At 33.8% G+C, this 8,980-nt stretch overlaps 2 pseudogenes; both read left to right on the top strand.

Annotated features, from left to right (window-relative positions):
• Positions 1 to 914: 914 nt before the first annotated feature.
• LOC140516561 (olfactory receptor 10AG1-like) lies at positions 915 to 1,837 on the top strand (annotated as a pseudogene).
• Positions 1,838 to 6,609: 4,772 nt separating this feature from the next.
• Positions 6,610 to 7,532, top strand: LOC140516834 (olfactory receptor 10AG1-like; annotated as a pseudogene).
• Positions 7,533 to 8,980: the final 1,448 nt, after the last annotated feature.

Raw genomic sequence — 8,980 nt, 5'->3', positions numbered from 1 at the left:
GTAAATATTTTAGATGAGCATATATTCCTGAAATCATATCATAGAGGATATTTGTTCCACCTAAAAAAATTTTATTGACAAGTTGCTATGAATAAGACACAGTTCAAGAAAGACAAATATGGATGAGGCATGATGTCTACCTATAAAAAGCTTAGAAAACAGCAGGAGGCACAGGATATATATTCAGAAAAGAACACAGATTAAGGAGATGACATTTACTAAGTCGCAAATATCTGGTGTGGATTCTGCAATGAAGTCATTTAACAAAGTGAGAAAATGTGTACAACTATACAGCTGTATATATGACAAGACAATTTTACTCAAAAAAGGTGGACTTTGAAAAAATATGGTAGGATTCTGATAATGTGAGGGGGGAAGGAGGAAAGGCGAGAAAGTAAAGGTGAAGGTAGATAGACTGAGAAGTACAAAGCAAAAACAAATATACTAGTTGGGATAATTCACAGTATGTCCTTTTTTGTCGTATGCCATATCTTACATGGATACAATAATTTCTGCTGTCTCGACATTACTATTAAAACAATTAGGTATTTATTTTTTATTATTTATTATTTTATTTATTTTTATCATGTTGATATTGATGCAATTAAGATTTTACAGATTTTAGTTGTTATTTTTCTCTGGTTCCATGTTTCCACCCAAATATCCATGGTTCTTCGTAGATAGGAATCACTTTGTGATTTTAACTTTTCCCCCAAAGAATAGATAAAGTCTTAAAGGATATAACAGAGATGTTGGGGAGGGTCATTAAAACATTATATTAAATCCAGGAAGTAAGTTTTCAGATCATGTATTTCAAACTTACCCTCTTTGCAGCGAGAGAAACTGCGGACCAGAAAAAAAGAGTGATTAGCTGGTTTTGAATTTATTATTTTCACAGGTCAAGGAAAGACGCAATGGCAGGGGACAACCTCACAGTCGTGATGGAATTCATTCTCCTTGGATTTTCTGATCTTCCCAATCTCCAAGGGGTTCTCTTTGCGATTTTCTTAGTCATCTATCTAAGTATACTGATAGGAAATAGCCTCCTCATTTTCCTAATCAAGACTGACTCAGGTCTCCAAACTCCCATGTATTTTTTCCTTGGAAATTTTTCCTTTTTGGAAATCTGTTACACATCAGTCACTCTCCCCAGAATGCTGGCACATCTCTGGACTCAGAAGAGAACTATTTCTTTCCTAGCTTGTGCTGTACAAACTTGCTTTTTTTTATTCTGGGAATTGTAGAATGCTTGCTCCTGGCTGTTATGGCTTATGATCGTTATGTGGCCATAAGCAAGCCTCTCTATTATCCTCTCATCATGAAATACAAGGTATGTGTCCAACTGGTTATAGCTTCCTGGATGATTGGCGTCCCAGTATTGATAGAGCAGACATACCGGATTTTCTCTCTGAACTTTTGTGTTCCTAACAAAATCAATCACGTCTTCTGTGATGCCCCACCTTTCTTCAAATTGGCCTGTGGGGACACATATAGGATAGAAATGTCTGTCCACGTTGTTGCTCTATTTTTCATCCTAACTCCCTTTCTGTTGATACTTGCATCATATGTAAAAATCATAACTACCATTCTGAAATTGCCTTCGACCTCAGGGAGATCCAAAGCCTTCTCCACCTGCTTCTCCCACCTCATGGTTGTGGGCTTATTCTATGGATCTGGGAGTATTGTGTATTTCCAACCCAAATCTGGTCATTCAGCAGAATCAGTGAAAGTGTTTGCTCTTTTCTACACCACTGTGACTCCAGTGTTTAATCCTCTTATATACAGCCTGAGAAATAAAGATGTCATTACAGCACTGAGAAAACTACTTCCTAAATGAATAAAGTCGTGAAGTAATTAGTTAACTTTGTAAACAATTTTTTTCTCTTCTTTCATTCCACAGTTGCTACAAAAATGCACATTTCCTTGTTTCTTCCATTGCGCTGAAAATGAACTGATACGAGAGCCCTTCAAGAGATTCTATTTGAACACCTGGAAAAATTGCCTCTTTCTTTCGCTGGAATGATGTTGAATAATTTGTGGTTACTTAAATAATGAGACAAATCACCATACACTTTTAGTTCAATCATACTATACTTTCTACAACTTTCTTAACAACGTAACAATTTACCTCTTTCAAAACAATCACTGTTTTTTTGCTGGAAATTGGAGAGAGGAAGGGAGGGAGACAGACTGAGAGTGAGAAAAAGACAGAGAGACAGACACAGAGAGAGACAGAGAGAAAGAAAGATATATATGTAGTCAAAGACAAGGAATTAGAGAAACCAAAGCAAAAAAATACCATAGACAAATGGATACAGAAAAAAATGGAAAGATTAATTTTCTTGCAGTGGTAAATTTAGGAATCTTGATGCTTTCAAAACTTAATTTCTCTTCGCCATAGTGTAATTGGATTGCTTTGATTATTGCATATTGATTTGCTGGCCATGTCTTTTAACAAATGGTTAGAAACATTGTTTTCTATTTAATTGCAAAAGTACACTGAAGCATATTATAATCCCTTTGGCAAATGATTAGTTTTAAGTATTGAAGAAATATGTTTATTTGCATGTGAGTATGTAATTCTCCTAGGAATTAAAATCAAGCCTCATTGATGGTAGTTTGAAGATATTATTTCCTCCTTCATTTTTTGAAAATGATAGTATATGTACCCCTGACTGAATTTCTATATCTATTTCTATATGGTGTGCTTTGGACAAATGAAAACACTAAATTATATATTATATTTATCTTAGGGTAAGTCAATTAAACTTTCTCAGCCTCAGTTTCATAATATCTAACCAAAAGGCATCAGTCAAACAGATGACATCTTCTATTTATCCCTAGATTATCCTCCAGTACCACATACCAAGTTTACTTCATCTACAGGATCACAGTATTCAAAATGAGGAGAGAATGTAAAAAAGGCAAATGAAAGAGGGAAAATTGCTAGAAGAAGGACATGTAGGTGACGAAAAATACAGCTTGGATTTGGGACCAAAGCGTCTTACTCTAAATTCAAGATAGGCTTGAAAAAGTCATTTTACTGGGTCTGTTTTCTTAAGAGCATTTTAGAATTAAATGATTTCTCAGTCCTTCCAAATTATGAGTGAATGGAAACTCCTCAAGAAGAATTTGGACATTTATATACATTTATTTGAGAACTCTATTGAACTGAGAAAGAACATCCATGTTCAGGTGGGACTCATACTTTTCAAATATGAATGATAATTAGCTCCAACAAAATCATGCCCAATTATTTCTTTCTAAAAAGCATAAAATACTACATAAAATTACATAATTAATATGCACAGAAGTGGTTACTCATTTTTAATATACCATAACAAAAGAAGTTTGCGTAATGAGGAAGGGAGATGAAAGACAACAATTATTTCTTAATTAAACCATTATTATGTGAATGTTATTAGGGATGAAGGACAAAAACGAAATATACATTGCTCACAAGTCCCTTACTAATCTTACTTGGAGAAAAAAGGTACATATATAAAGCACAGAAGGTTGTACCTGGAGTAAGAAAGATCTCACTTCAGATATTACCATTGATGGGCTTTGTGATCCTAGGCAAGTCACTTATGCCTGACTACCTCAATTTCCTCTAAAAAATGGAAATAAAAATAACATTTACCTCTCAAGGATGTTTTGACCACAAAATATGGTCCTATTTTAAAGTTCCTTAAAGCACAATAGAAATGCTTGTTATTATATACGCATATGTCAGATAATTACAGTTAGAAATTATCTTTTTGGGAAGGGAAAAATCTTGCAGCTAAGGGAATCAGGACAAAGTTTATCTGAAAATGGTGTTTGAGGGGACCATTAAAAGAAAATTATAAAATCTAAGAGTTAGTCATGAAGGGGATTTCATTCAAGGAATATTAAACTTCTATCTGAAAGGCATGGGGATAGGAGATGTCTACTAAAAAGAAAAGAACAATACGACACCAAATTTGAATTGACTGGATTTTGTGTGGAAGGGGCTATTGTGGTATAAACCTGGAAAAGAAGGTTGAGGTCACTTTGAAAAGGCATTTAAACATCAAAAGGTGTGTGTGGGGGGTGTTCGTATTTGATCATAGAGGTAATTGGGAACAGTTTTAATGATTCTTGCCTCGTTAAGATTGCAGGAAAGTGTCACATTTAAAAAAAATAAATCTCAATGATTAGGACTTATTACCCTTTGTGAACAAAGGAGCATTTCTACTTTTAAACTCAGAGCTTCTTCACTGAAAAAAAAATGTAGATGAAAGATTCATTTTTGCTTAGACTTATTTCTTGTGCATCTGGTAATAGATTCCCCCCATCTCACCCCACCCCACTGAAAGGTGACTAAACTGTCAATGCCACAAACGCAAGATCGGTTAAATCCTCGAACCCCTCAACTGAAAGAGTTCTAAGTAGATCTGTACTAAACCTAAGGACCTAAAAAGAAATAGTGGATAGACTTGATGCATATTTTGTGATGCTCCAACCTTTGAAAATAAATGTCCTACCAGCAACAGATTTTTGCTTTAGAGTTTGATTCACCCTTTGATATAGGTGGTGGACCAATTCGGTTTGTAGAGGTTGAATGATTTGCCTAAAGTTACACACCTTTTTAAATGGGAGAGCCAGAACCTACTCACTGCATTCTTCTCACTGTAGCGATATAATCTGAGCCGGAATGGATGAACACTCACTGTGGGATGGTCATTGATGCCCTTGATCATTCAGAACAGAATAGAACTCTCAGTTCATGGTAAACTATCTACAACAGTGGTAGAATAATAAATGATCTTATTATTTTGTGCATGTAATTTATTAGACCTTGGACTGACCTGAATTATATAACTTGTTTATTAGAACATCTGGGAAACTAACTGACCTATGTGACTAAGGACAGATTCCTGGGACTAACCCTCAGTTTCCATAATTCCTTGTAAAGGAGCTTCACATCTTTTATCTCAAAATGTGTGTCTGAACTTTTTCCATTTAGCTATATCACACTGCATCTGTTGATGCGCTTATAATAAAATAGTATCTTCAGATAATGGCTTAATAGTAATTCTTCTCCTAATGGTCATTAGAAGAGTAGATTTCTTTTCTTCCAATAAACGAATGACTGAAGTTGGAATTTCAGCACCAGTTAGTGGAAGGTGTTCTCGTGTATAGGAAGTATCCCTATATCTTCATAAATAATTTTATCCAATTAATCTAGCCCATGTACTATTAAGCATGCCATTAGTGCTTACCATGTGAAGGACATAATGCAAGGCAGAAAAATTGATAGAAGAAACAATTTATAACCTCATCTTATGTAAAGATCTAGCACACATGCACATATCAAAGGAAATGAAGGATAAAAAGGTGAACTCCTACATGTTTGTTACAGATTATGAGCCCTTGATAAGTAAACAAGCATTGAGAAAAATTATACATGAAAAGAATATAGAAAATGTGAAGTCAGATAAGTAGAAAAGATCATGACTTAAAAAGTCACACTTGTTTAGGATATGTACCATCTCTCTTTACCTTCTTTATACTCATATTAGGATTTACTGATATTGGGGACTAACTACTATACTGAAAGGGACTTGGATTTGGAGCTGAAGAATACAAGTTTAAATCCTGTCTCTGCCGCTTGATTCCTTTGGGATCACGAAGAATTCATATCTGAATTAACTCTTATACACACATACACATATAATACATATATAGGTATGTGTGTATAGCTCTCTGTTTCTATATATATGTTTATAAATATTTATGTATATGCATGTGCATATATATATATGTGTATGTATGTATGTACATATATGGAGTTACATTAGGTGACTTCAAATGTCCATCATTTTCTCAGAACTGTGATCCCATTATGATTATTAGATATCAATTTGTATTTGTTAAAATCTGAGATAATTTCTTAATTTTCCAGTAATTCCAAATTTTAATCTAGATATCCTAAAAATAACGGAAACCTAGAATATTTAAAGTGCAATAAAGTTTAGAACACAGTGTAAGTACGAATATTAGAAGCTATAAAGGGGTTTAGAAGACACACATTGCTTATTAAATCCAGAAAAGGACTTAGTAAAAAGGTGATGAAATCTTAGAATTAGAAAATATCTTGGTACATTGAACCAAGAGCGTGAGGACTGTAAGAAAACACATACAGGAAGCTGTATACACCCAGAGAAAGAACTATGGAGACTGTAGATAGAAGCTTACTATTTTTCTCTCTCTCCTTTTCTCTCTCTGTTTTTCTTTCTCATGGTTTTTCCTGTCTTCTAATTCTTCTTTCACAAGAAGATTACTGTGGAAATACGCTTTATAGGATTGTGTGTGTGTAGACTATATTAGACTGCTTGCTCCCTTGGAGAAGGAGAAAGAGAGGGAAAAATATTTAGAACTCAAATCTTATGAATGTGAATATTGAAAATTATCTTTACATGTAATTGGAAAGAATAAAATATAATTACGTGGAGGAAGGAGTAGAAAACACATAAATATATGCTGTTACCCTTTGCTTTTACAAGAATCCTGAGGCCCAGGGAGAGAGGAGATGCTTTTGTCCACCTAAATTCACATTTTCAATTGAGTTGATACTCAGAACAAATGGCAGAAGGAAATAGCTCTTTCATAATGGGATTCATGCTACTGGGATTTTCTGATCTTCTCAGCCTTCAAGTTTTCTGTTTGGATGTTTCTTGCTCATCTACTCTGGTGTCCTGATAGGAAATGGACTTATCATTGTAATTACTAAAGTTGAGACTGTGCTCCAAACCCCTAAGTATTTTTTCCTTCGGAATTTTTCCTTTTGGGAAATCTGTTATACTTCAGTCATTCTTCCAAGCATACTGGTTAATCTATGGACCCAGAAGATAAATAACAGTTTTAAAGCCTGTGTAGCACAATTTTGGCCTTTCTTTGTTATGACAATCACTGAAAACTTCTTTCTGACTGTGATGGCCTATGATAGCTATGTTTCCATTTGTAAACCTCTGAATTATCCTCTCATCATGAACCATGAGGTGGGTTTCTGTTTGGTGGCTGCCTCTTGGATCAGTGGGTTCTCAGTCCACATATTGCAGACATATTTGATTTTCTCTTTACCTTTCTGTGGTTCCAATAAAGTAGATCATATTTTTTGTGACATTCGACCTTTACTGAAGTTGGCCTGTGGGGATACCTCTGTGAATGAGTTCTCTTTTTATGCCATTGTCATGATAGTTAGTGTACTTCCACTTACGTTGATAATATGGTCATATGTGAAAATCATCACAACCCTCTTGCAGGTTCCAGGATCCATGGGGAAATCCAAAGCCTTTTCTTCTTGTTCTTCTCACCTCATTGTTGTGTTCCTATATTTGGGGTGTGGCATAATTACATATTTGAAGCCTAGTTCTAGCCACCGGGTAGGACTAGAGAAAGTGTTCTCTATTATGTATACCACTGTAACTCCAGTGTTTAACCACACGATATACAGTGTGCGCAACAAGGATGTTAAGTTCACATTTAAGAAGTTACTATTTAAGTGACTGGGATCATAAAGAAAATACCTGAATTGGACTTAGTTATTTTTGCCTCAAAGTCTCTATAAATATCCCCTACCTCTGAAACCTTTCTTTTCCTAGTAATCTCAAGACTTTGGGATACCCCTTCAAATTTTAAGTTTGATATCAATCTTGTCTGTATTCAGTTAAGAAACAGTTCAGATTGCCTTTAAAACTCTTCTAGTAAGGAGCTGACTGTTTTCTTGAAAGTCATAATATACTATTAAATATACTGGGCACATGCCAAGAATTTCCATTTTTATTGCCAGAGCCAGGCTGAGCGTTTGAGAAATGGTACAAAAATATCCTTAATGAGGACTCTTTTCAAAATACTCTTGAATATCCCAAATATTTATATTAACTATACAAACATTAACTTCCTTGTAGATTATACAGACTTACCTATTTAGTAGAGAAGTATTAAAAATTTTTATATATTTGATTGTTTTGTCTTTGCTTTATGCTAAATGAAGGAAACTTGATTCTTTTTTTAAACCTATTTTAAATCCTGGGACAATTCCAATAAGAATTTTGATCAATTACACTTATATATAAGAAATATCTGTCAAATCTAAAATACAGATTTTAAGTTTATGCAAACGTTTAGAAGAAATAAATTGACATTGCCACTTTTAGCAGCATTGTGTGCCCCTTAGCGTTCTGTGGCAGGCTGTAAAATGGGAAAACCAAAGAGTTAAGTGGAGAAACCTCGTTCTGTACTAACAAAAAAATAAATAAATAAATTGAATGATGTACAAACTGATGGTTACATGATTATTGTTTCTCACTTACAGCACAACAATTCAAAGGCACTTATAGTTGAAAGGTAGTCAAATCTTCTATAAGCAAAATTGTACAGTGAAAAAAAAGTCTTTCCAACCAGAGTTATAAAATGAGTGCAATAACCAGTTCTATTTATCAGGCTATTGAAATGTTGGGGGTACTGATGATGTAATCAATATGAGGAAAAAATAGATTAAAAGACAGAATCGGTATATATATATATATATATATATATATATATATATATATATATATATATATATATATATATGTCAATGTGAATGCATAAAAATCCACATAAACATATATAATATATATATGCACACACAGAGAGACATAGGAAATACATGTAATTATGAATAGACCTATACGTACATTTGGTTTTCTTTGGTTGTTTCTGTTGTTTCTTAATCTTTCTTGCCAACATCTTACCTTTTTATGATCAAGTTCTTCTTTTACACTCATTTTTATCATTTTTCTTGATTTTTAGCTTTATGGTAGAATTAGACTCTGTTCCCAGCCCATAATGGGATATTTTTTTAATCTTTTGAGTCAATGTTCATTAAATATATTGGTCTGTAGTGTTTTTCTTTCTGTTTGTTTTTTTTCCATGTCCTAGATTATATATTAGGAATACATTTGTCTCTAAA

The sequence above is a fragment of the Notamacropus eugenii genome, chromosome Y (genome assembly GCF_028372415.1).
Source record: "Notamacropus eugenii isolate mMacEug1 chromosome Y, mMacEug1.pri_v2, whole genome shotgun sequence".
Taxonomy (NCBI): Eukaryota; Metazoa; Chordata; class Mammalia; order Diprotodontia; family Macropodidae; genus Notamacropus; species Notamacropus eugenii.
Note: the sequence above shows the minus strand (reverse complement) of the source record. Positions and strands in the feature narration are given on the sequence as shown.